Source organism: Phyllobates terribilis, unplaced genomic scaffold, assembly GCF_046119375.1.
Source record: "Phyllobates terribilis strain yellow unplaced genomic scaffold, ASM4611937v1 Scaffold_169__1_contigs__length_4117513, whole genome shotgun sequence".
In the NCBI taxonomy this organism is placed as follows: domain Eukaryota; kingdom Metazoa; phylum Chordata; class Amphibia; order Anura; family Dendrobatidae; genus Phyllobates; species Phyllobates terribilis.
The window spans coordinates 2,219,781-2,246,839 of NW_027362929.1; the positions used below are offsets into that span (position 1 = coordinate 2,219,781).

General features: G+C 48.1%; 10 non-coding genes across 10 annotated transcripts; all 10 read right to left on the reverse strand.

Moving 5' to 3' along the window:
• Window positions 1-766: 766 nt before the first annotated feature.
• On the reverse strand, window positions 767-957 carry LOC141208896 (U2 spliceosomal RNA). Its single transcript, XR_012279108.1, has one exon. It is a non-coding gene; the product is annotated as a U2 spliceosomal RNA (small nuclear RNA).
• A 1,120-nt stretch (window positions 958-2,077) lies between these two features.
• LOC141210417 (U2 spliceosomal RNA) lies at window positions 2,078-2,268 on the reverse strand. The gene has a single exon (XR_012280585.1). It is a non-coding gene; the product is annotated as a U2 spliceosomal RNA (small nuclear RNA).
• A 1,121-nt stretch (window positions 2,269-3,389) lies between these two features.
• Window positions 3,390-3,580, reverse strand: LOC141208897 (U2 spliceosomal RNA). The gene has a single exon (XR_012279109.1). It is a non-coding gene; the product is annotated as a U2 spliceosomal RNA (small nuclear RNA).
• Window positions 3,581-4,702: 1,122 nt separating this feature from the next.
• Window positions 4,703-4,893, reverse strand: LOC141208898 (U2 spliceosomal RNA). Its single transcript, XR_012279110.1, has one exon. It is a non-coding gene; the product is annotated as a U2 spliceosomal RNA (small nuclear RNA).
• Window positions 4,894-6,015: 1,122 nt separating this feature from the next.
• Window positions 6,016-6,206, reverse strand: LOC141208899 (U2 spliceosomal RNA). Its single transcript, XR_012279111.1, has one exon. It is a non-coding gene; the product is annotated as a U2 spliceosomal RNA (small nuclear RNA).
• Window positions 6,207-7,430: 1,224 nt separating this feature from the next.
• Window positions 7,431-7,621, reverse strand: LOC141208900 (U2 spliceosomal RNA). Its single transcript, XR_012279112.1, has one exon. It is a non-coding gene; the product is annotated as a U2 spliceosomal RNA (small nuclear RNA).
• Window positions 7,622-8,743: 1,122 nt separating this feature from the next.
• On the reverse strand, window positions 8,744-8,934 carry LOC141208901 (U2 spliceosomal RNA). The gene has a single exon (XR_012279113.1). It is a non-coding gene; the product is annotated as a U2 spliceosomal RNA (small nuclear RNA).
• A 1,121-nt stretch (window positions 8,935-10,055) lies between these two features.
• LOC141208902 (U2 spliceosomal RNA) lies at window positions 10,056-10,246 on the reverse strand. Its single transcript, XR_012279114.1, has one exon. It is a non-coding gene; the product is annotated as a U2 spliceosomal RNA (small nuclear RNA).
• Window positions 10,247-24,987: 14,741 nt separating this feature from the next.
• On the reverse strand, window positions 24,988-25,178 carry LOC141208906 (U2 spliceosomal RNA). The gene has a single exon (XR_012279116.1). It is a non-coding gene; the product is annotated as a U2 spliceosomal RNA (small nuclear RNA).
• A 1,119-nt stretch (window positions 25,179-26,297) lies between these two features.
• LOC141208907 (U2 spliceosomal RNA) lies at window positions 26,298-26,488 on the reverse strand. Its single transcript, XR_012279117.1, has one exon. It is a non-coding gene; the product is annotated as a U2 spliceosomal RNA (small nuclear RNA).
• Window positions 26,489-27,059: the final 571 nt, after the last annotated feature.

Below are 27,059 nucleotides of genomic sequence, written 5' to 3' on the forward strand. Positions count from 1 at the left end.
CAGACTGAAGGTGGCTGCTGCTGTGCGCAGGTATATAAAGGCTCAGAGCCTATTATGACACGCGCAGCCAGCGTTCCATTGCCACATTCCGTCTACTGCAGGCGGGATACCTGGATGGCTGAATGTCACTGAGAAGCTCACAGAGACCGCCATAAGCAACAGTTTAAAAGAATGCCACAGACTAATCAACCAAACTTTTTGGGTTGGTTTCTCTCTTATAGTCTGCAGGCATTAAATGAAAGAAGTCAGTGTTCCAGCAGAGGGAGACAACGTTTCAGAAAAGGCATTGTAGCAAACCAAAAAAGAAATTTTAAGCGCAGCAGAGTAACCAGCTCACATACCTGTTAGCTCAGGTGAGTTTAAAAGGCTGCTGTTGATAACAAGGGCATTTGCTAAATAGATGGTGTGTGTGCAACAATATACTGAAAGGTCAATTATATTGTGCAGCTTATCTCACCACCTGTAGTTATTTAGGTGAAAGCTCCAAAATGCTTGCCTAATATGTCTGTTTATCCAAAAGGAAGTATAGAGGGAGAGCTAGATAGATAGCATTGCATTACATTACATTACATGGCAATGCAATGCGCAGTTGCTGAAGTTGAACCAAAATGACCTTGTCATCTGGCTTCTGCAACTTTTAACATGAAAAATCCAATGAGGAGAAGAAAAGCAAAGCCAAAGAGTCCATCCCAAAATCCGACAAACAAGCAAAATGAACAAAAAGCATTGAATTAAATTCTTTCTGATTTTAGAAACTGCATTAAAGAAGGGGTGCACCGGTCCTGGAGATACTGCAATACCAGGTCAATGCGTGGAGTGGACAGAGCAAGCTCTTTTTCCATCTCCCTGTTCTAAAAATCCATTTAATATATGGTCCCCAGATAGGGGACGTATCAGATATTAAACTGATAAGAACAGATACTACACTTGATCTTAGCCAAAAGGCCGAGAAGCGATAACCAGAATTGGTTTCCGACTACGGTGCCACCCAAGGATTCTGAAAAGTCCATTTGTGGAGATGGCCACCTGGACTCCCGTTAAGAAGACATGCTGTCAACCTCTAGATCACTCACATGCCTGCACTTTTCGGCTTGCTGCTGCTGCAATCCACGCGTTTTAGATCTGCATAACTCCACCTCTTTTAGCACAGTACCCTCAACCCCCGGCTGTTCCCACCCGCCTCAACACCGTTGGAAGGGAGGAGAACCAATTAAGGCGGGGGGGGGGTGGAACGAGCAGCTGTCTACCCTTAGCAGGAGGGTTGCTGATTAATTACCTCTCCTGCTGCTGCTGCTGCTGGCTGTCCAGCAGCAGACTGAAGGTGGCTGCTGCTGTGCGCAGGTATATAAAGGCTCAGAGCCTATTATGACACGCGCAGCCAGCGTTCCATTGCCACATTCCGTCTACTGCAGGCAGGATACCTGGATGGCTGAATGTCACTGAGAAGCTCACAGAGACCGCCATAAGCAACAGTTTAAAAGAATGCCACAGACTAATCAACCAAACTTTTTGGGTTGGTTTCTCTTTTATAGTCTGCAGGCATTAAATGAAAGAAGTCAGTGTTCCAGCAGAGGGAGACAACGTTTCAGAAAAGGCATTGTAGCAAACCAAAAAAGAAATTTTAAGCGCAGCAGAGTAACCAGCTCACATACCTGTTAGCTCAGGTGAGTTTAAAAGGCTGCTGTTGATAACAAGGGCATTTGCTAAATAGATGGTGTGTGTGCAACAATATACTGAAAGGTCAATTATATTGTGCAGCTTATCTCACCACCTGTAGTTATTTAGGTGAAAGCTCCAAAATGCTTGCCTAATATGTCTGTTTATCCAAAAGGAAGTATAGAGGGAGAGCTAGATAGATAGCATTGCATTACATTACATTACATGGCAATGCAATGCACAGTTGCTGAAGTTGAACCAAAATGAGCTTGTCATCTGGCTTCTGCAACTTTTAACATGAAAAATCCAATGAGGAGAAGAAAAGCAAAGCCAAAGAGTCCATCCCAAAATCCGACAAACAAGCAAAATGAACAAAAAGCATTGAATTCAATTCTTTCTGATTTTAGAAACTGCATTAAAGAAGGGGTGCACCGGTCCTGGAGATACTGCAATGCCAGGTCAATGCGTGGAGTGGACAGAGCAAGCTCTTTTTCCATCTCCCTGTTCTAAAAATCCATTTAATATATGGTCCCCAGATAGGGGACGTATCAGATATTAAACTGATAAGAACAGAAACTACACTTGATCTTAGCCAAAAGGCCGAGAAGCGATAACCAGAATTGGTTTCCGACTACGGTGCCACCCAAGGATTCTGAAAAGTCCATTTGTGGAGATGGCCACCTGGACTCCCGTTAAGAAGACATGCTGTCAACCTCTAGATCCCTCACATGCCTGCACTTTTCGGCTTGCTGCTGCTGCAATCCACGCGTTTTAGATCTGCATAACTCCACCTCTTTTAGCACAGTACCCTCAACCCCCGGCTGTTCCCACCCGCCTCAACACCGTTGGAAGGGAGGAGAACCAATTAAGGCGGGGGGGGGGGTGGAACGAGCAGCTGTCTACCCTTAGCAGGAGGGTTGCTGATTAATTACCTCTCCTGCTGCTGCTGCTGCTGGCTGTCCAGCAGCAGACTGAAGGTGGCTGCTGCTGTGCGCAGGTATATAAAGGCTCAGAGCCTATTATGACACGCGCAGCCAGCGTTCCATTGCCACATTCCGTCTACTGCAGGCGGGATACCTGGATGGCTGAATGTCACTGAGAAGCTCACAGAGACCGCCATAAGCAACAGTTTAAAAGAATGCCACAGACTAATCAACCAAACTTTTTGGGTTGGTTTCTCTTTTATAGTTTGCAGGCATTAAATGAAAGAAGTCAGTGTTCCAGCAGAGGGAGACAACGTTTCAGAAAAGGCATTGTAGCAAACCAAAAAAGAAAATTTAAGCGCAGCAGAGTAACCAGCTCACATACCTGTTAGCTCAGGTGAGTTTAAAAGGCTGCTGTTGATAACAAGGGCATTTGCTAAATAGATGGTGTGTGTGCAACAATATACTGAAAGGTCAATTATATTGTGCAGCTTATCTCACCACCTGTAGTTATTTAGGTGAAAGCTCCAAAATGCTTGCCTAATATGTCTGTTTATCCAAAAGGAAGTATAGAGGGAGAGCTAGATAGATAGCATTGCATTACATTACATTACATGGCAATGCAATGCACAGTTGCTGAAGTTGAACCAAAATGAGCTTGTCATCTGGCTTCTGCAACTTTTAACATGAAAAATCCAATGAGGAGAAGAAAAGCAAAGCCAAAGAGTCCATCCCAAAATCCGACAAACAAGCAAAATGAACAAAAAGCATTGAATTCAATTCTTTCTGATTTTAGAAACTGCATTAAAGAAGGGGTGCACCGGTCCTGGAGATACTGCAATACCAGGTCAATGCGTGGAGTGGACAGAGCAAGCTCTTTTTCCATCTCCCTGTTCTAAAAATCCATTTAATATATGGTCCCCAGATAGGGGACGTATCAGATATTAAACTGATAAGAACAGATACTACACTTGATCTTAGCCAAAAGGCCGAGAAGCGATAACCAGAATTGGTTTCCGACTACGGTGCCACCCAAGGATTCTGAAAAGTCCATTTGTGGAGATGGCCACCTGGACTCCCGTTAAGAAGACATGCTGTCAACCTCTAGATCCCTCACATGCCTGCACTTTTCGGCTTGCTGCTGCTGCAATCCACGCGTTTTAGATCTGCATAACTCCACCTCTTTTAGCACAGTACCCTCAACCCCCGGCTGTTCCCACCCGCCTCAACACCGTTGGAAGGGAGGAGAACCAATTAAGGCGGGGGGGGGGGGTGGAACGAGCAGCTGTCTACCCTTAGCAGGAGGGTTGCTGATTAATTACCTCTCCTGCTGCTGCTGCTGCTGGCTGTCCAGCAGCAGACTGAAGGTGGCTGCTGCTGTGCGCAGGTATATAAAGGCTCAGAGCCTATTATGACACGCGCAGCCAGCGTTCCATTGCCACATTCCGTCTACTGCAGGCGGGATACCTGGATGGCTGAATGTCACTGAGAAGCTCACAGAGACCGCCATAAGCAACAGTTTAAAAGAATGCCACAGACTAATCAACCAAACTTTTTGGGTTGGTTTCTCTTTTATAGTCTGCAGGCATTAAATGAAAGAAGTCAGTGTTCCAGCAGAGGGAGACAACGTTTCAGAAAAGGCATTGTAGCAAACCAAAAAAGAAAATTTAAGCGCAGCAGAGTAACCAGCTCACATACCTGTTAGCTCAGGTGAGTTTAAAAGGCTGCTGTTGATAACAAGGGCATTTGCTAAATAGATGGTGTGTGTGCAACAATATACTGAAAGGTCAATTATATTGTGCAGCTTATCTCACCACCTGTAGTTATTTAGGTGAAAGCTCCAAAATGCTTGCCTAATATGTCTGTTTATCCAAAAGGAAGTATAGAGGGAGAGCTAGATAGATAGCATTGCATTACATTACATTACATGGCAATGCAATGCACAGTTGCTGAAGTTGAACCAAAATGAGCTTGTCATCTGGCTTCTGCAACTTTTAACATGAAAAATCCAATGAGGAGAAGAAAAGCAAAGCCAAAGAGTCCATCCCAAAATCCGACAAACAAGCAAAATGAACAAAAAGCATTGAATTCAATTCTTTCTGATTTTAGAAACTGCATTAAAGAAGGGGTGCACCGGTCCTGGAGATACTGCAATACCAGGTCAATGCGTGGAGTGGACAGAGCAAGCTCTTTTTCCATCTCCCTGTTCTAAAAATCCATTTAATATATGGTCCCCAGATAGGGGACGTATCAGATATTAAACTGATAAGAACAGATACTACACTTGATCTTAGCCAAAAGGCCGAGAAGCGATAACCAGAATTGGTTTCCGACTACGGTGCCACCCAAGGATTCTGAAAAGTCCATTTGTGGAGATGGCCACCTGGACTCCCGTTAAGAAGACATGCTGTCAACCTCTAGATCCCTCACATGCCTGCACTTTTCGGCTTGCTGCTGCTGCAATCCACGCGTTTTAGATCTGCATAACTCCACCTCTTTTAGCACAGTACCCTCAACCCCCGGCTGTTCCCACCCGCCTCAACACCGTTGGAAGGGAGGAGAACCAATTAAGGCGGGGGGGGGGGGTGGAACGAGCAGCTGTCTACCCTTAGCAGGAGGGTTGCTGATTAATTACCTCTCCTGCTGCTGCTGCTGCTGGCTGTCCAGCAGCAGACTGAAGGTGGCTGCTGCTGTGCGCAGGTATATAAAGGCTCAGAGCCTATCATGACACGCGCAGCCAGCGTTCCATTGCCACATTCCGTCTACTGCAGGCGGGATACCTGGATGGCTGAATGTCACTGAGAAGCTCACAGAGACCGCCATAAGCAACAGTTTAAAAGAATGTCACAGACTAATCAACCAAACTTTTTGGGTTGGTTTCTCTTTTATAGTCTGCAGGCATTAAATGAAAGAAGTCAGTGTTCCAGCAGAGGGAGACAACGTTTCAGAAAAGGCATTGTAGCAAACCAAAAAAGAAATTTTAAGCGCAGCAGAGTAACCAGCTCACATACCTGTTAGCTCAGGTGAGTTTAAAAGGCTGCTGTTGATAACAAGGGCATTTGCTAAATAGATGGTGTGTGTGCAACAATATACTGAAAGGTCAATTATATTGTGCAGCTTATCTCACCACCTGTAGTTATTTAGGTGAAAGCTCCAAAATGCTTGCCTAATATGTCTGTTTATCCAAAAGGAAGTATAGAGGGAGAGCTAGATAGATAGCATTGCATTACATTACATTACGTGGCAATGCAATGCACAGTTGCTGAAGTTGAACCAAAATGAGCTTGTCATCTGGCTTCTGCAACTTTTAACATGAAAAATCCAATGAGGAGAAGAAAAGCAAAGCCAAAGAGTCCATCCCAAAATCCGACAAACAAGCAAAATGAACAAAAAGCATTGAATTCAATTCTTTCTGATTTTAGAAACTGCATTAAAGAAGGGGTGCACCGGTCCTGGAGATACTGCAATACCAGGTCAATGCGTGGAGTGGACAGAGCAAGCTCTTTTTCCATCTCCCTGTTCTAAAAATCCATTTAATATATGGTCCCCAGATAGGGGACGTATCAGATATTAAACTGATAAGAACAGATACTACACTTGATCTTAGCCAAAAGGCCGAGAAGCGATAACCAGAATTGGTTTCCGACTACGGTGCCACCCAAGGATTCTGAAAAGTCCATTTGTGGAGATGGCCACCTGGACTCCCGTTAAGAAGACATGCTGTCAACCTCTAGATCCCTCACATGCCTGCACTTTTCGGCTTGCTGCTGCTGCAATCCACGCGTTTTAGATCTGCATAACTCCACCTCTTTTAGCACAGTACCCTCAACCCCCGGCTGTTCCCACCCGCCTCAACACCGTTGGAAGGGAGGAGAACCAATTAAGGCGGGGGGGGGGGGGGTGGAACGAGCAGCTGTCTACCCTTAGCAGGAGGGTTGCTGATTAATTACCTCTCCTGCTGCTGCTGCTGCTGGCTGTCCAGCAGCAGACTGAAGGTGGCTGCTGCTGTGCGCAGGTATATAAAGGCTCAGAGCCTATTATGACACGCGCAGCCAGCGTTCCATTGCCACATTCCGTCTACTGCAGGCGGGATACCTGGATGGCTGAATGTCACTGAGAAGCTCACAGAGACCGCCATAAGCAACAGTTTAAAAGAATGCCACAGACTAATCAACCAAACTTTTTGGGTTGGTTTCTCTTTTATAGTCTGCAGGCATTAAATGAAAGAAGTCAGTGTTCCAGCAGAGGGAGACAACGTTTCAGAAAAGGCATTGTAGCAAACCAAAAAAGAAATTTTAAGCGCAGCAGAGTAACCAGCTCACATACCTGTTAGCTCAGGTGAGTTTAAAAGGCTGCTGTTGATAACAAGGGCATTTGCTAAATAGATGGTGTGTGTGCAACAATATACTGAAAGGTCAATTATATTGTGCAGCTTATCTCACCACCTGTAGTTATTTAGGTGAAAGCTCCAAAATGCTTGCCTAATATGTCTGTTTATCCAAAAGGAAGTATAGAGGGAGAGCTAGATAGATAGCATTGCATTACATTACATTACATGGCAATGCAATGCACAGTTGCTGAAGTTGAACCAAAATGAGCTTATCATCTGGCTTCTGCAACTTTTAGATAGATAGCATTGCATTACATTACATTACATGGCAATGCAATGCACAGTTGCTGAAGTTGAACCAAAATGAGCTTGTCATCTGGCTTCTGCAACTTTTAACATGAAAAATCCAATGAGGAGAAGAAAAGCAAAGCCAAAGAGTCCATCCCAAAATCCGACAAACAAGCAAAATGAACAAAAAGCATTGAATTCAATTCTTTCTGATTTTAGAAACTGCATTAAAGAAGGGGTGCACCGGTCCTGGAGATACTGCAATACCAGGTCAATGCGTGGAGTGGACAGAGCAAGCTCTTTTTCCATCTCCCTGTTCTAAAAATCCATTTAATATATGGTCCCCAGATAGGGGACGTATCAGATATTAAACTGATAAGAACAGATACTACACTTGATCTTAGCCAAAAGGCCGAGAAGCGATAACCAGAATTGGTTTCCGACTACGGTGCCACCCAAGGATTCTGAAAAGTCCATTTGTGGAGATGGCCACCTGGACTCCCGTTAAGAAGACATGCTGTCAACCTCTAGATCCCTCACATGCCTGCACTTTTCGGCTTGCTGCTGCTGCAATCCACGCGTTTTAGATCTGCATAACTCCACCTCTTTTAGCACAGTACCCTCAACCCCCGGCTGTTCCCACCCGCCTCAACACCGTTGGAAGGGAGGAGAACCAATTAAGGCGGGGGGGGGGGGGTGGAACGAGCAGCTGTCTACCCTTAGCAGGAGGGTTGCTGATTAATTACCTCTCCTGCTGCTGCTGCTGCTGGCTGTCCAGCAGCAGACTGAAGGTGGCTGCTGCTGTGCGCAGGTATATAAAGGCTCAGAGCCTATTATGACACGCGCAGCCAGCGTTCCATTGCCACATTCCGTCTACTGCAGGCGGGATACCTGAATGGCTGAATGTCACTGAGAAGCTCACAGAGACCGCCATAAGCAACAGTTTAAAAGAATGCCACAGACTAATCAACCAAACTTTTTGGGTTGGTTTCTCTTTTATAGTCTGCAGGCATTAAATGAAAGAAGTCAGTGTTCCAGCAGAGGGAGACAACGTTTCAGAAAAGGCATTGTAGCAAACCAAAAAAGAAATTTTAAGCGCAGCAGAGTAACCAGCTCACATACCTGTTAGCTCAGGTGAGTTTAAAAGGCTGCTGTTGATAACAAGGGCATTTGCTAAATAGATGGTGTGTGTGCAACAATATACTGAAAGGTCAATTATATTGTGCAGCTTATCTCACCACCTGTAGTTATTTAGGTGAAAGCTCCAAAATGCTTGCCTAATATGTCTGTTTATCCAAAAGGAAGTATAGAGGGAGAGCTAGATAGATAGCATTGCATTACATTACATTACATGGCAATGCAATGCACAGTTGCTGAAGTTGAACCAAAATGAGCTTGTCATCTGGCTTCTGCAACTTTTAACATGAAAAATCCAATGAGGAGAAGAAAAGCAAAGCCAAAGAGTCATCCCAAAATCCGACAAACAAGCAAAATGAACAAAAAGCATTGAATTCAATTCTTTCTGATTTTAGAAACTGCATTAAAGAAGGGGTGCACCGGTCCTGGAGATACTGCAATACCAGGTCAATGCGTGGAGTGGACAGAGCAAGCTCTTTTTCCATCTCCCTGTTCTAAAAATCCATTTAATATATGGTCCCCAGATAGGGGACGTATCAGATATTAAACTGATAAGAACAGATACTACACTTGATCTTAGCCAAAAGGCCGAGAAGCGATAACCAGAATTGGTTTCCGACTACGGTGCCACCCAAGGATTCTGAAAAGTCCATTTGTGGAGATGGCCACCTGGACTCCCGTTAAGAAGACATGCTGTCAACCTCTAGATCCCTCACATGCCTGCACTTTTCGGCTTGCTGCTGCTGCAATCCACGCGTTTTAGATCTGCATAACTCCACCTCTTTTAGCACAGTACCCTCAACCCCCGGCTGTTCCCACCCGCCTCAACACCGTTGGAAGGGAGGAGAACCAATTAAGGCGGGGGGGGGGGTGGAACGAGCAGCTGTCTACCCTTAGCAGGAGGGTTGCTGATTAATTACCTCTCCTGCTGCTGCTGCTGCTGGCTGTCCAGCAGCAGACTGAAGGTGGCTGCTGCTGTGCGCAGGTATATAAAGGCTCAGAGCCTATTATGACACGCGCAGCCAGCGTTCCATTGCCACATTCCGTCTACTGCAGGTGGGATACCTGGATGGCTGAATGTCACTGAGAAGCTCACAGAGACCGCCATAAGCAACAGTTTAAAAGAATGCCACAGACTAATCAACCAAACTTTTTGGGTTGGTTTCTCTTTTATAGTCTGCAGGCATTAAATGAAAGAAGTCAGTGTTCCAGCAGAGGGAGACAACGTTTCAGAAAAGGCATTGTAGCAAACCAAAAAAGAAATTTTAAGCGCAGCAGAGTAACCAGCTCACATACCTGTTAGCTCAGGTGAGTTTAAAAGGCTGCTGTTGATAACAAGGGCATTTGCTAAATAGATGGTGTGTGTGCAACAATATACTGAAAGGTCAATTATATTGTGCAGCTTATCTCACCACCTGTAGTTATTTAGGTGTAAGCTCCAAAATGCTTGCCTAATATGTCTGTTTATCCAAAAGGAAGTATAGAGGGAGAGCTAGATAGATAGCATTGCATTACATTACATTACATGGCAATGCAATGCACAGTTGCTGAAGTTGAACCAAAATGAGCTTGTCATCTGGCTTCTGCAACTTTTAACATGAAAAATCCAATGAGGAGAAGAAAAGCAAAGCCAAAGAGTCCATCCCAAAATCCGACAAACAAGCAAAATGAACAAAAAGCATTGAATTCAATTCTTTCTGATTTTAGAAACTGCATTAAAGAAGGGGTGCACCGGTCCTGGAGATACTGCAATACCAGGTCAATGCGTGGAGTGGACAGAGCAAGCTCTTTTTCCATCTCCCTGTTCTAAAAATCCATTTAATATATGGTCCCCAGATAGGGGACGTATCAGATATTAAACTGATAAGAACAGATACTACACTTGATCTTAGCCAAAAGGCCGAGAAGCGATAACCAGAATTGGTTTCCGACTACGGTGCCACCCAAGGATTCTGAAAAGTCCATTTGTGGAGATGGCCACCTGGACTCCCGTTAAGAAGACATGCTGTCAACCTCTAGATCCCTCACATGCCTGCACTTTTCGGCTTGCTGCTGCTGCAATCCACGCGTTTTAGATCTGCATAACTCCACCTCTTTTAGCACAGTACCCTCAACCCCCGGCTGTTCCCACCCGCCTCAACACCGTTGGAAGGGAGGAGAACCAATTAAGGCGGGGGGGGGGGGTGGAACGAGCAGCTGTCTACCCTTAGCAGGAGGGTTGCTGATTAATTACCTCTCCTGCTGCTGCTGCTGCTGGCTGTCCAGCAGCAGACTGAAGGTGGCTGCTGCTGTGCGCAGGTATATAAAGGCTCAGAGCCTATTATGACACGCGCAGCCAGCGTTCCATTGCCACATTCCGTCTACTGCAGGTGGGATACCTGGATGGCTGAATGTCACTGAGAAGCTCACAGAGACCGCCATAAGCAACAGTTTAAAAGAATGCCACAGACTAATCAACCAAACTTTTTGGGTTGGTTTCTCTTTTATAGTCTGCAGGCATTAAATGAAAGAAGTCAGTGTTCCAGCAGAGGGAGACAACGTTTCAGAAAAGGCATTGTAGCAAACCAAAAAAGAAATTTTAAGCGCAGCAGAGTAACCAGCTCACATACCTGTTAGCTCAGGTGAGTTTAAAAGGCTGCTGTTGATAACAAGGGCATTTGCTAAATAGATGGTGTGTGTGCAACAATATACTGAAAGGTCAATTATATTGTGCAGCTTATCTCACCACCTGTAGTTATTTAGGTGAAAGCTCCAAAATGCTTGCCTAATATGTCTGTTTATTAGTGTTGAGCGATACCTTCCGATATCGGGAAATATCGGATCGGATTGGATCGGACCGATACCGAAAAAGTATCGGATATCGCCGATTCCGATACCGGAAACCAATGCAAGTCAATGGGACATAAATATCGGAATTAAAATAAACCCTTTCTTTCCTTGTAGGTTATTTCTACATGAAGGAAAACAACTAAGAATAATGTAGAATGTATTGGGGGAGGTGGGGGAGACAATAAAGGCATAGAGGTTTAGCCCAGTCAAATGGAATAGCAGGAATTAATATTTTTTTATTATGTTCTGAGTTACGGAAATATTAACTATGTTAAGTATTTTTATATTTTGTCAGATATTTATGTTTCACTACTTCCATGCTCTTCACCTTCTTTTTTACTTCTCCCACACTTTCTCCTTCATCATCCTCAGCATCTTTTTCATCCACTTCTTCTTCACCTTCTTCTTCTTCACCTTCTTCGTATTATTCTTTTTTTTACATTCTTCATATTCTACTTCTTCATCTTCTTCATATTCTTCTTCTTCATCATATTCTTATTTGTGACAGGCATTCCTGTAGTTGTTATCTATAAAAGGTTGGACATTACACCTTTCGTTCTGCCCGTCACAAAAGATTTACAACAGGATTTGTCCGCGTTCAGTTTGGCCTGCAGCAGCAGGTCTTTTCCAGGGGCACCACGAGGAGGAACGGACTCACCCCCATACACTGCTTAGTCATCTTCTGCTTATAATTTAGATATTATCTTTTGCTCTGATTTTTAGTCTTATGCTTAATGTTCTTCCGCTTTTTGTTCTGCAGCTTCTTGTATTTCTGCTTCTTGGTTTTCTGTCTCTTGTTTTTCTGTATCTTGGTGCTTGTCTTCTCTTCTTTGTCTTCTTGGTCAACTTCTTCAGGGTCATCTTCTTGGTCTTCTTCGGGGTGGTCTTCAGGGTCGTCGTCTTCGGGGGTCCTCGTCTTCGGGGTCCTCGTCTTCTTCGGGTTGGTCTTCTGGGTCCTCGTCTTCGGGGTCCTCGTCTTCTTCGGGGTGGTCTTCAGGGTCCTCGTCTTCTTCGGGGTGGTCTTCAGGGTCCTCGTCTTCTTCGGGGTGGTCTTCAGGGTCCTCGTCTTCAGGGTCATTGTCTTCGGGGTCCTCGTCTTCTTAGGGTTGGTCTTCAGGGTCCTCGTCTTCAGGGTCCTCGTCAGGGAGATCCAGAGTGATTACCAAGAACCATTTCAAAAAGCTTGAACTTGGAAATGTAGCAGAAGGTACAAGAAAGCTGAGGAACTACCGAGGACCAGCTGACGGTACTGGAACCCGGATGGATAGCAGAAGGTACAAGAGCCAATGGAACTACCGAGGACCAGCTGATGTTACTGGAACTCGGTTACTAAGCAGGAGGTACCTGTGCCAGAAAGCACTACCAAGGACCAGCAGACGTTGGTGGAACTTGGATACCGAGAAGGAGGCACCTAATCCAAAGGCACTGCCGAGAACCAGCTGACGGTACTGGAACCCGGATGGGTAGCAGAAGGTACCCATGTAAAAAAAAAGTTCAAGGCCGCGAGCCGGCCGCAGTTACCAAAACCCACAGTCCTACAGAGGGTGCTTGTCCTATTGGCACTATGGAACCAGCCTTCATTGCCAGATCCCGCAGCCCACATAGGAGTCACCTAAACTGCAGGCACCATAGAGTCGGCTAACCCGACCGCAACACGACAGGACAACGCATTGGAGGCAAAGTGACGTTGACACTACCCGGAAACAGCTGGCGTGCTGGAACCAGGCTGGGCAGGAGGGAGTACCCGTGCCAAAGACACTGCCGAGAACCAGCTGACGGTACTGGAACCCGGATGGGTAGCAGAAGATACAAGAGCAAATGGAACTACCGAGGACCAGCTGACGGTACTGGAACCCGGATGGGTAGCAGAAGGTACAAGAGCCAATGGAACTACCGAGGACCAGCTGATGTTACTGGAACTCGGTTACTAAGCAGGAGGTACCTGTGCCAGAAAGCACTACCAAGGACCAGCAGACGTTGGTGGAACTTGGATACCGAGAAGGAGGCACCTAATCCAAAGGCACTGCCGAGAACCAGCTGACGGTACTGGAACCCGGATGGGTAGCAGAAGATACAAGAGCAAATGGAACTACCGAGGACCAGCTGACGGTACTGGAACCCGGATGGGTAGCAGAAGGTACAAGAGCCAATGGAACTACCGAGGACCAGCTGATGTTACTGGAACTCGGTTACTAAGCAGGAGGTACCTGTGCCAGAAAGCACTACCAAGGACCAGCAGACGTTGGTGGAACTTGGATACCGAGAAGGAGGCACCTAATCCAAAGGCACTGCCGAGAACCAGCTGACGGTACTGGAACCCGGATGGGTAGCAGAAGGTACCCATGTAAAAAAAAAGTTCAAGGCCGCGAGCCGGCCGCAGTTACCAAAACCCACAGTCCTACAGAGGGTGCTTGTCCTATTGGCACTATGGAACCAGCCTTCATTGCCAGATCCCGCAGCCCACATAGGAGTCACCTAAACTGCAGGCACCATAGAGTCGGCTAACCCGACCGCAACACGACAGGACAACGCATTGGAGGCAAAGTGACGTTGACACTACCCGGAAACAGCTGGCGTGCTGGAACCAGGCTGGGCAGGAGGGAGTACCCGTGCCAAAGACACTGCCGAGAACCAGCTGACGGTACTGGAACCCGGATGGGTAGCAGAAGATACAAGAGCAAATGGAACTACCGAGGACCAGCTGACGGTACTGGAACCCGGATGGGTAGCAGAAGGTACAAGAGCCAATGGAACTACCGAGGACCAGCTGATGTTACTGGAACTCGGTTACTAAGCAGGAGGTACCTGTGCCAGAAAGCACTACCAAGGACCAGCAGACGTTGGTGGAACTTGGATACCGAGAAGGAGGCACCTAATCCAAAGGCACTGCCGAGAACCAGCTGACGGTACTGGAACCCGGATGGGTAGCAGAAGGTACCCATGTAAAAAAAAAGTTCAAGGCCGCGACCCGGCCGCAGTTACCAAAACCCACAGTCCTACAGAGGGTGCTTGTCCTATTGGCACTATGGAACCAGCCTTCATTGCCAGATCCCGCAGCCCACATAGGAGTCACCTAAACTGCAGGCACCATAGAGTCGGCTAACCCGACCGCAACACGACAGGACAACGCATTGGAGGCAAAGTGACGTTGACACTACCCGGAAACAGCTGGCGTGCTGGAACCAGGCTGGGCAGGAGGGAGTACCCGTGCCAAAGACACTGCCGAGAACCAGCTGACGGTACTGGAACCCGGATGGGTAGCAGAAGATACAAGAGCAAATGGAACTACCGAGGACCAGCTGACGGTACTGGAACCCGGATGGGTAGCAGAAGGTACAAGAGCCAATGGAACTACCGAGGACCAGCTGATGTTACTGGAACTCGGTTACTAAGCAGGAGGTACCTGTGCCAGAAAGCACTACCAAGGACCAGCAGACGTTGGTGGAACTTGGATACCGAGAAGGAGGCACCTAATCCAAAGGCACTGCCGAGAACCAGCTGACGGTACTGGAACCCGGATGGGTAGCAGAAGGTACCCATGTAAAAAAAAAGTTCAAGGCCGCGAGCCGGCCGCAGTTACCAAAACCCACAGTCCTACAGAGGGTGCTTGTCCTATTGGCACTATGGAACCAGCCTTCATTGCCAGATCCCGCAGCCCACATAGGAGTCACCTAAACTGCAGGCACCATAGAGTCGGCTAACCCGACCGCAACACGACAGGACAACGCATTGGAGGCAAAGTGACGTTGACACTACCCGGAAACAGCTGGCGTGCTGGAACCAGGCTGGGCAGGAGGGAGTACCCGTGCCAAAGACACTGCCGAGAACCAGCTGACGGTACTGGAACCCGGATGGGTAGCAGAAGATACAAGAGCAAATGGAACTACCGAGGACCAGCTGACGGTACTGGAACCCGGATGGGTAGCAGAAGGTACAAGAGCCAATGGAACTACCGAGGACCAGCTGATGTTACTGGAACTCGGTTACTAAGCAGGAGGTACCTGTGCCAGAAAGCACTACCAAGGACCAGCAGACGTTGGTGGAACTTGGATACCGAGAAGGAGGCACCTAATCCAAAGGCACTGCCGAGAACCAGCTGACGGTACTGGAACCCGGATGGGTAGCAGAAGGTACCCATGTAAAAAAAAAGTTCAAGGCCGCGAGCCGGCCGCAGTTACCAAAACCCACAGTCCTACAGAGGGTGCTTGTCCTATTGGCACTATGGAACCAGCCTTCATTGCCAGATCCCGCAGCCCACATAGGAGTCACCTAAACTGCAGGCACCATAGAGTCGGCTAACCCGACCGCAACACGACAGGACAACGCATTGGAGGCAAAGTGACGTTGACACTACCCGGAAACAGCTGGCGTGCTGGAACCAGGCTGGGCAGGAGGGAGTACCCGTGCCAAAGACACTGCCGAGAACCAGCTGACGGTACTGGAACCCGGATGGGTAGCAGAAGATACAAGAGCAAATGGAACTACCGAGGACCAGCTGACGGTACTGGAACCCGGATGGGTAGCAGAAGGTACAAGAGCCAATGGAACTACCGAGGACCAGCTGATGTTACTGGAACTCGGTTACTAAGCAGGAGGTACCTGTGCCAGAAAGCACTACCAAGGACCAGCAGACGTTGGTGGAACTTGGATACCGAGAAGGAGGCACCTAATCCAAAGGCACTGCCGAGAACCAGCTGACGGTACTGGAACCCGGATGGGTAGCAGAAGGTACCCATGTAAAAAAAAAGTTCAAGGCCGCGAGCCGGCCGCAGTTACCAAAACCCACAGTCCTACAGAGGGTGCTTGTCCTATTGGCACTATGGAACCAGCCTTCATTGCCAGATCCCGCAGCCCACATAGGAGTCACCTAAACTGCAGGCACCATAGAGTCGGCTAACCCGACCGCAACACGACAGGACAACGCATTGGAGGCAAAGTGACGTTGACACTACCCGGAAACAGCTGGCGTGCTGGAACCAGGCTGGGCAGGAGGGAGTACCCGTGCCAAAGACACTGCCGAGAACCAGCTGACGGTACTGGAACCCGGATGGGTAGCAGAAGGTACAAGAGCCAATGGAACTGCCGAGAACCAGCTGGCGGTGCTGGAGCCCAGGGTAAATACTAAAAACAGAAGAGCCAGAGGTGTATTTGGAGGAGGTTTTAAATCCGTACTACAGTGGATGTGGACAAAGCAGGAGAATTTGCCGGACACACAGCTGGGGATCAGCTGACGTTACTGAATCCCAATAACACTGGAGCAAGCGTTGACTGTGCAGACGGCACTTCTGAGCAGCAACTAGCGGTATTGGAGCCCAGGGTAAATACTAAAAACGGAGGAGCCAGAGGTGTAATTGGAGCAAGTTTTAAATAAGTAGCACAGTGAATATGGACAGAGCAGGAGAAATTGCCGTGAACACAGCAGGGGAACAGCTGACGTTACTGAACCCCAATAACACGGCAGCAAGTGTTGACTGTGCAGACAGCACTTCCGAGCGCCAACTGGCGGTGTTGGAGCCCAGGGTAAATACTAAAAACGGAGGAGCCAGAGGTGTAATTGGAGCAAGTTTTAAATAAGTAGCACAGTGAATATGGACAGAGCAGGAGAAATTGCCGTGAACACAGCAGGGGAACAGCTGACGTTACTGAACCCCAATAACATGGTAGCAAGTGTTGACTGTGCAGACGGCACTTCCGAGCGCCAACTGGCGGTGCTGGAGCCCAGGGATAAGAATGAAAACAGAGGAGCCAGAGGTGTAATTCGAGCAACTTTAAAATGTGTAGTACAGTGGATGTGGACAAAGCAGGAGAAATTGCCGTCCGCACAGCAGGAGAACAGCTGACATTACTGAACCCCAATAACACGGCAGCAAGTGTTGACTGTGCAGACGGCACTTCCGAGCGCCAACTGGCGGTGCTGGAGCCCAGGGATAAGAATGAAAACAGAGGAGCCAGAGGTGTAATTGGAGCAACTTTAAAATCTGTAGTAGTGAGAATGTGGACAGAGCAGGAGAAATTGCCGTCCGCACAGCAGGGGAACAGCTGACGTTACTGAACCCCAATAACATGGTAGCAAGTGTTGACTGTGCAGACAGCACTTCCGAGCGCCAACTGGCGGTGCTGGAGCCCAGGGATAAGAATGAAAACAGAGGAGCCAGAGGTGTAATTGGAGCAACTTTAAAATCTGTAGTAGTGAGAATGTGGACAGAGCAGGAGAAATTGCCGTCCGCACAGCAGGGGAACAGCTGACGTTACTGAACCCCAATAACATGGTAGCAAGTGTTGACTGTGCAGACAGCACTTCCGAGCGCCAACTGGCGGTGCTGGAGCCCAGGGATAAGAATGAAAACAGAGGAGCCAGAGGTGTAATTGGAGCAACTTTAAAATCTGTAGTAGTGAGAATGTGGACAGAGCAGGAGAAATTGCCGTCCGCACAGCAGGGGAACAGCTGACGTTACTGAACCCCAATAACACGGCAGCAAGTGTTGACTGTGCAGACGGCACTTCCGAGCGCCAACTGGCGGTGCTGGAGCCCAGGGATAAGAATGAAAACAGAGGAGCCAGAGGTGTAATTCGAGCAACTTTAAAATGTGTAGTACAGTGGATTTGGACAAAGCAGGAGAAATTGCCGTCCGCACAGCAGGAGAACAGCTGACGTTACTGAACCCCAATAACACGGCAGCAAGTGTTGACTGTGCAGACGGCACTTCCGTGCGCCAACTGGCGGTGTTGGAGCTCAGGGATAATACTGAAAACAGAGGAGCCAGAGGAGTAATTGGAGCAACTTTAAAATGTGTAGTACAGTGGATGTGGACAAATCAGGAGAAATTGCCGTCCGCACAGCAGGAGAACAGCTGACGTTACTGAACCCCAATAACACGGCAGCAAGTGTTGACTGTGCAGACGGCACTTCCGAGCGCCAACTGGCGGTGCTGGAGCCCAGGGATAAGAATGAAAACAGAGGAGCCAGAGGTGTAATTCGAGCAACTTTAAAATGTGTAGTACAGTGGATTTGGACAAAGCAGGAGAAATTGCCGTCCGCACAGCAGGAGAACAGCTGACGTTACTGAACCCCAATAACACGGCAGCAAGTGTTGACTGTGCAGACGGCACTTCCGTGCGCCAACTGGCGGTGTTGGAGCTCAGGGATAATACTGAAAACAGAGGAGCCAGAGGTGTAATTGGAGCAACTTTAAAATCTGTAGTAGTGAGAATGTGGACAGAGCAGGAGAAATTGCCGTCCGCACAGCAGGGGAACAGCTGACGTTACTGAACCCCAATAACACGGCAGCAAGTGTTGACTGTGCAGACGGCACTTCCGAGCGCCAACTGGCGGTGCTGGAGCCCAGGGATAAGAATGAAAACAGAGGAGCCAGAGGTGTAATTGGAGCAACTTTAAAATCTGTAGTAGTGAGAATGTGGACAGAGCAGGAGAAATTGCCGTCCGCACAGCAGGGGAACAGCTGACGTTACTGAACCCCAATAACATGGTAGCAAGTGTTGACTGTGCAGACAGCACTTCCGAGCGCCAACTGGCGGTGCTGGAGCCCAGGGATAAGAATGAAAACAGAGGAGCCAGAGGAGTAATTGGAGCAACTTTAAAATGTGTAGTACAGTGGATGTGGACAAATCAGGAGAAATTGCCGTCCGCACAGCAGGAGAACAGCTGACGTTACTGAACCCCAATAACACGGCAGCAAGTGTTGACTGTGCAGACGGCACTTCCGAGCGCCAACTGGCGGTGCTGGAGCCCAGGGATAAGAATGAAAACAGAGGAGCCAGAGGTGTAATTGGAGCAACTTTAAAATCTGTAGTAGTGAGAATGTGGACAGAGCAGGAGAAATTGCCGTCCGCACAGCAGGGGAACAGCTGACGTTACTGAACCCCAATAACATGGTAGCAAGTGTTGACTGTGCAGACAGCACTTCCGAGCGCCAACTGGCGGTGCTGGAGCCCAGGGATAAGAATGAAAACAGAGGAGCCAGAGGTGTAATTGGAGCAACTTTAAAATCTGTAGTAGTGAGAATGTGGACAGAGCAGGAGAAATTGCCGTCCGCACAGCAGGGGAACAGCTGACGTTACTGAACCCCAATAACACGGCAGCAAGTGTTGACTGTGCAGACAGCACTTCCGAGCGCCAACTGGCGGTGCTGGAGCCCAGGGATAAGAATGAAAACAGAGGAGCCAGAGGTGTAATTGGAGCAACTTTAAAATCTGTAGTAGTGAGAATGTGGACAGAGCAGGAGAAATTGCCGTCCGCACAGCAGGGGAACAGCTGACGTTACTGAACCCCAATAACACGGCAGCAAGTGTTGACTGTGCAGACGGCACTTCCGAGCGCCAACTGGCGGTGCTGGAGCCCAGGGATAAGAATGAAAATAGAGGAGCCAGAGGTGTAATTCGAGCAACTTTAAAATGTGTAGTACAGTGGATTTGGACAAAGCAGGAGAAATTGCCGTCCGCACAGCAGGAGAACAGCTGACGTTACTGAACCCCAATAACACGGCAGCAAGTGTTGACTGTGCAGACGGCACTTCCGAGCGCCAACTGGCGGTGTTGGAGCTCAGGGATTACAGTTCAGGTGGTAGAAACATGAACAGAACAGGAGACCTGGATACTGTTGCCAACCAATTATTTATTCTGGAAGAGGACTGGCAAATTCATGAGAGATCCAGGCCTTGTTCATTTTGAGAAAAGCAAGCCGGTCAACGTTATCGGAGGATAGTCGCATGCGACGGTCTGTTAGTACACCACCTGCGGCACTAAAGACGCGTTCCGATAATACACTAGCAGCAGGGCAAGCTAGCACCTCCAGTGCATACTGACTAAGCTCTGGCCATGTATCCAGCTTACAGACCCAAAACTTGAAGGGAGAAGAGCCGTCTGGGAGTACACTAAGAGGGCAAGACATGTAGTCTGTCACCATCTGACGGAAACGTTGCCTCCTGCTGACTGGAGCTGTCTGTGATGGTGTAGACATTTGTGGCGGCGGGGACACAAAACTTTGCCACATTTCGGCCATACTGGTCTTGCCTTGTGCTGAGGCGCTGCTTCTGCTCCCTCTTTGTGCAGAGCTTCCTCCACTGCCTCGACGCACTGAGCTGCTTTGTAAAGCACTAGCAGCACTGCTCTCGGTTGGAATGGAGAACATGATGGAATGCACCAGTGCGTCTTGGTACTCCCGCATTTTACGCTCCCGGTTCAATGGTGTTATGAGGCTTTGTAAGTTGTCCCGGTAGCGAGGATCTAGGAGGGTGGACACCCAATAATCAGCCGTGTTGAGAATGTGGGCGATGCGGCGGTCGTTTCTGAGGCACTGCAGCATGAAATCAACCATGTGCTGCAGACTGCCAACTGGCCAAGAAACGCTGTCCCCTGCTTGAGGCGTGATCTCTGCCTGCTCTGCATCACCCCACCCTCGCTCTAGATACTGACTACTAGAGCATTGTGTACCTCCCTCCTCTGGACAGATGTCTTCCTCATCCATTGACTCCTCCTCATCCTCCTCACAAAGTGTCCCCTGCCTAGGCCTTTGTGAGGAACCACATTGCGCAGACTGTAGAGAAGCAGATGGCATTTGTGACTCCTCATCCTCCACCTCTTCCAAAACCTCGTCCCTTAGTGCTTGCAGTGTTTTTTCAAGCAGGCAGATAAGGGGGATAGTCATGCTGACTAGTGCATCATCTGCACTCGCCATCCGCGTGGAATAATCGAAGGCACGCAAAACGTGGCAAATGTCCTTCATAGAGGCCCACTCAGTGGTGGTGAAGTGTGAACGGCGCGCACTGCGACTTGTTTGCGCCTGCTGCAGCTGGTACTCCATTACTGCTGCCTGCTGCTCACACAACCTCTCCAACATATGTAACGTTGAATTCCACCTGGTGGGTAGGTCACATATGATGCGATGTTCCGGAAGACATAATCGGCGCTGCAGAGCTGCAATGCGTGATCTTGCATTGCTGGAACGCCGCAAGTGAGCGCACTCTATGCGGACCTTGTGAAGCAGTGCATCAAGATCCGGATAGTCCCTCAAAAAACTCTGCACGACCAAGTTGAGCACATGTGCCAGACATGGGATGTGAGTGAGGTTGCCTAGGCCCAGAGCTGCCACCAGATTTCGGCCATTGTCACACACTACCATGCCTGGCTGGAGATTCGCTGGCACAAACCACACGTCACTCTGCTGCTTGATGGCATTCCAGAGCTCCTGCGCTGTGTGGCTTCGATTCCCCAAAGAAATTAATTTTAATACGGCCTGTTGACGTTTGGCCACGGCTGTGCTCATATCGGTCATCATAACAGGTAACCGTTCACGGGTCGATGTGGAGGTAGACCGTGACGGCTCCTGCAGCGCTGATTTAGAGGAACTGGAGTATGAGGAGGAGTCAATGTGTACAGACTGGATTCCTGCAATCCTTGGAGTTGGCAGAACACGTACAGCGCCACTCTCAAGATCTGTACCCGGCTCCACAACATTTACCCAATGGGCAGTGAGGGAAAGGTATCGTCCCTGTCCATGCTTACTGGTCCACGCATCAGTGGTCAGGTGGACCTTGCTACTGACGGCGTTTTGTAGCGCATGTTTAATTTTTCCCTCCACATGATGTTGCAGGGCAGGGACGGCTTGCCTGCTGAAATAAAACCGGCTGGGCACGTTGTATTGTGGGACTGCCAATGCCATAAAGTTACGGAATGTGTCAGTCTCCACCAGCCTGAATGATAGCATTTCAAGGGCCAGTAGTTTAGCAATGCCAGCATTCAGAGCCTGTGCTCGGGGGTGGTTTGCCGAGTATGGGCGCCTTTTCTCCCATGCCTGTGCTAACGATGGCTGTAGACTGGCCTGGGAGTGTGAGGATGACTGGGAAAGTGGTGCTGTGGGTGGAATTACACTGTGTCTCTGTACAACAGTGCCAGAGATTCTTCCATGGCGATCCTGTGAGGAAGCCGAACCAGCTGTGTGTGAGCTGGAGGAAGAGGCTACAACACGAGCTGAAGAGGTGGTAGGTGGCGCTGTAGGTTGGCCTAGGTCTTCAGTGTGTTTGTGTAACTCCACCACGTGCTTGGTCCGCACATGTTTCCACATATTTGTGGTATTGAGGTTGCTGACACTTTTCCCTCTTTTCACCTTCTGATTACACAGCTTGCATTTGACAAAGCAAATGTCATCTGCAACTGTGTCAAAAAAGGACCAGGCACTGCAAGTCTTGGGAGCGCCCGCTTTGGATTTTGGAAGAGCCATGCTCCTAATGGGTGCCGAAGTGGAGGCTACAGGCAACCAAGTCTGCCCCCTCCCTCTCCCTCCTTTTTGGGCCGTTCGGGGAATCTCTTCCTCAGAGCTGCTCCCACCACCTTCCTGTCCCTCACGCCATGATGGGTCAAGGACCTCATCATCTACACCACCCTCTTCAAACAACTGCTTCTCCTGGGTAGTCTCGACAGCACAGTACGCACCAGAAAGTGGCACCTGAGTCTCATCATCAGATGCGTACTGAGGTGTGCTGCTGACCATAGGCACTGGCCCACCCGCCTCTTCAGATTCAGAGAGACAAAACGGTTGCGCATCACTGCATACTACCTCTTCTTCAAATTCTCGAATTCTGCTTGGCTGGCCCCCTCTTTCCAAGCCAAGAGATTCAGAGAACAGAAGTAGAGATGGCTCCTGTCCAGGGCTCTCTGACTGCCTGGGCAATTTGGCAGGTGGTGAAGAGACAGATGGGTGCTCTTCAGTGCTCAGGACCTGAGAGGATCTGGAACTAATTGAAGTCGATGCGTTAGCTGCCATCCATCCGACAACGGCTTCAATTTGGTCCTCGCGCAGCAGTGGGGTACGGCTAGCTCCTACAAAGCTGCGCATAAAGGACTGTTCCCTGGTAAAACTGGGGGATGCTGAGTCACTGGTGCCCGCAGCAGGCACAGAATCCCCACGTCCTCTCCCTGCAGGCACAGAATCCTCACGTCCTCTCCCTGCAGAAACTCCACGCCCACGCCCACGACCACGACCACATGCCTTACTCCCTGCCTTCTTCATCTTGGTAGACTGATAAAGATAGGCAGAAAAGTACTAAGGGCTTAGTGTGCTTATTCCTGAACAGCTGCTAACAGGTATAAGAAACACTAATTTTATAAAGTGTGGACTAGACTTTAATATGAGCTAATGTGGCCTACACAACTGTAAAGTGGAGTGTTTGGTGAACTTTATTTAGGTTTTTTTTGTCACAAAAAGACACTGGATGTGCCTAAAGATGTAATAACGATAGTATCACAAACTTTTTGTAGCTATTACAATGTAGGAAGGTAACCTACAATGCAATAGATGAGGCTGCAAAAAATAGGCTAATACTAATCTGGCTGGGGCTGCAGGGCCCAATGCTGCAGAAAGGCTCCTCTATCTACTCCTATATAGTGTGTTTGGAATCAATTTAGCTGAATATGGATGGAACCACCACACTAATAGGAGATATCAGGAAAAATTATGAATTGGCAATAAAGGACAATGTATGAGGCAGTGACACACACTGAGTGCACTACAACCAGACGGGGTTGAAGCACACACTACAGGGTGAGCTGCACTCACACACCAGACCTTGCAGACAGCGGTGAACAGTACAGATGCAGAGCACTGTGCACTAGTGCTGCAAGACGGAAAAAAAATTCTCTATCTACTCCTATATAGTGTGTTTGGAACCAATTTAGCTGAATACAGATGGAACCACCACACTAATAGGAGATATCAGGAAAAATTATGAATTGGCAATAAAGGACAATGTATGAGGCAGTGACACACACTGAGTGCACTACAACCAGACGGGGTTGAAGCACACACTACAGGGTGAGCTGCACTCACACACCAGACCTTGCAGACAGCGGTGAACAGTACAGATGCAGAGCACTGTGCACTAGTGCTGCAAGACGGAAAAAAATTTCTCTATCTACTCCTATATAGTGTGTTTGGAACCAATTTAGCTGAATACAGATGGAACCACCACACTAATAGGAGATATCAGGAAAAATTATGAATTGGCAAAAAAGGACAATGTATGAGGCAGTGACACACACTGAGTGCACTACAACCAGACTTGGCTGAAGCACACACTACAGGGTGAGCTGCACTCACACACACAGACCTTGCAGATAGCGGTGAACAGCACAGGGAACTGTGCACTAGCACTGCAAGGCACAGTGATTTAGAAAGTAGCTTGGGTAAAGCAGTATAGAGCAAATAGGTAGCTAAAACTGTCCCTCAGAACAACAGCGTCCTATCCCTAACTGAATTCACAGCAGAGTGAGCTCAAAATGGCGGCGGTGGCTTTTATAGTGCATCATGACATCATTTCAGCAGCCAATCACAGCCATGCCATTAGTTAAGATGCCTACATGCCTAACAGGATGTGCCCACACTTCTTAGGATCCTCATTGGCTGAATAAAATGAAAATGTCTCATTGCATTATGGGAACTTCCGATTCCGGTATACGATATTGCAATAGTATCGGAATTAAGTATCGGAATTCCGATACCGCGAATATCGGCCGATACCCGATATTTCAGTATCGGAATGCTCAACACTACTGTTTATCCAAAAGGAAGTATAGAGGGAGAGCTAGATAGATAGCATTGCATTACATTACATTACATGGCAATGCAATGCACAGTTGCTGAAGTTGAACCAAAATGAGCTTGTCATCTGGCTTCTGCAACTTTTAACATGAAAAATCCAATGAGGAGAAGAAAAGCAAAGCCAAAGAGTCCATCCCAAAATCCGACAAACAAGCAAAATGAACAAAAAGCATTGAATTCAATTCTTTCTGATTTTAGAAACTGCATTAAAGAAGGGGTGCACCGGTCCTGGAGATACTGCAATACCAGGTCAATGCGTGGAGTGGACAGAGCAAGCTCTTTTTCCATCTCCCTGTTCTAAAAATCCATTTAATATATGGTCCCCAGATAGGGGACGTATCAGATATTAAACTGATAAGAACAGATACTACACTTGATCTTAGCCAAAAGGCCGAGAAGCGATAACCAGAATTGGTTTGCGACTACGGTGCCACCCAAGGATTCTGAAAAGTCCATTTGTGGAGATGGCCACCTGGACTCCCGTTAAGAAGACATGCTGTCAACCTCTAGATCCCTCACATGCCTGCACTTTTCGGCTTGCTGCTGCTGCAATCCACGCGTTTTAGATCTGCATAACTCCACCTCTTTTAGCACAGTACCCTCAACCCCCGGCTGTTCCCACCCGCCTCAACACCGTTGGAAGGGAGGAGAACCAATTAAGGCGGGGGGGGGTGGAACGAGCAGCTGTCTACCCTTAGCAGGAGGGTTGCTGATTAATTACCTCTCCTGCTGCTGCTGCTGCTGGCTGTCCAGCAGCAGACTGAAGGTGGCTGCTGCTGTGCGCAGGTATATAAAGGCTCAGAGCCTATTATGACACGCGCAGCCAGCGTTCCATTGCCACATTCCGTCTACTGCAGGCGGGATACCTGGATGGCTGAATGTCACTGAGAAGCTCACAGAGACCGCCATAAGCAACAGTTTAAAAGAATGCCACAGACTAATCAACCAAACTTTTTGGGTTGGTTTCTCTTTTATAGTCTGCATGCATTAAATGAAAGAAGTCAGTGTTCCAGCAGAGGGAGACAACGTTTCAGAAAAGGCATTGTAGCAAACCAAAAAAGAAATTTTAAGCGCAGCAGAGTAACCAGCTCACATACCTGTTAGCTCAGGTGAGTTTAAAAGGCTGCTGTTGATAACAAGGGCATTTGCTAAATAGATGGTGTGTGTGCAACAATATACTGAAAGGTCAATTATATTGTGCAGCTTATCTCACCACCTGTAGTTATTTAGGTGAAAGCTCCAAAATGCTTGCCTAATATGTCTGTTTATCCAAAAGGAAGTATAGAGGGAGAGCTAGATAGATAGCATTGCATTACATTACATTACATGGCAATGCAATGCACAGTTGCTGAAGTTGAACCAAAATGAGCTTGTCATCTGGCTTCTGCAACTTTTAACATGAAAAATCCAATGAGGAGAAGAAAAGCAAAGCCAAAGAGTCCATCCCAAAATCCGACAAACAAGCAAAATGAACAAAAAGCATTGAATTCAATTCTTTCTGATTTTAGAAACTGCATTAAAGAAGGGGTGCACCGGTCCTGGAGATACTGCAATACCAGGTCAATGCGTGGAGTGGACAGAGCAAGCTCTTTTTCCATCTCCCTGTTCTAAAAATCCATTTAATATATGGTCCCCAGATAGGGGACGTATCAGATATTAAACTGATAAGAACAGATACTACACTTGATCTTAGCCAAAAGGCCGAGAAGCGATAACCAGAATTGGTTTCCGACTACGGTGCCACCCAAGGATTCTGAAAAGTCCATTTGTGGAGATGGCCACCTGGACTCCCGTTAAGAAGACATGCTGTCAACCTCTAGATCCCTCACATGCCTGCACTTTTCGGCTTGCTGCTGCTGCAATCCACGCGTTTTAGATCTGCATAACTCCACCTCTTTTAGCACAGTACCCTCAACCCCCGGCTGTTCCCACCCGCCTCAACACCGTTGGAAGGGAGGAGAACCAATTAAGGCGGGGGGGGGGTGGAACGAGCAGCCGTCTACCCTTAGCAGGAGGGTTGCTGATTAAGTACCTCTCCTGCTGCTGCTGCTGCTGGCTGTCCAGCAGCAGACTGAAGGTGGCTGCTGCTGTGCGCAGGTATATAAAGGCTCAGAGCCTATTATGACACGCGCAGCCAGCGTTCCATTGCCACATTCCGTCTACTGCAGGCGGGATACCTGGATGGCTGAATGTCACTGAGAAGCTCACAGAGACCGCCATAAGCAACAGTTTAAAAGAATGCCACAGACTAATCAACCAAACTTTTTGGGTTGGTTTCTCTTTT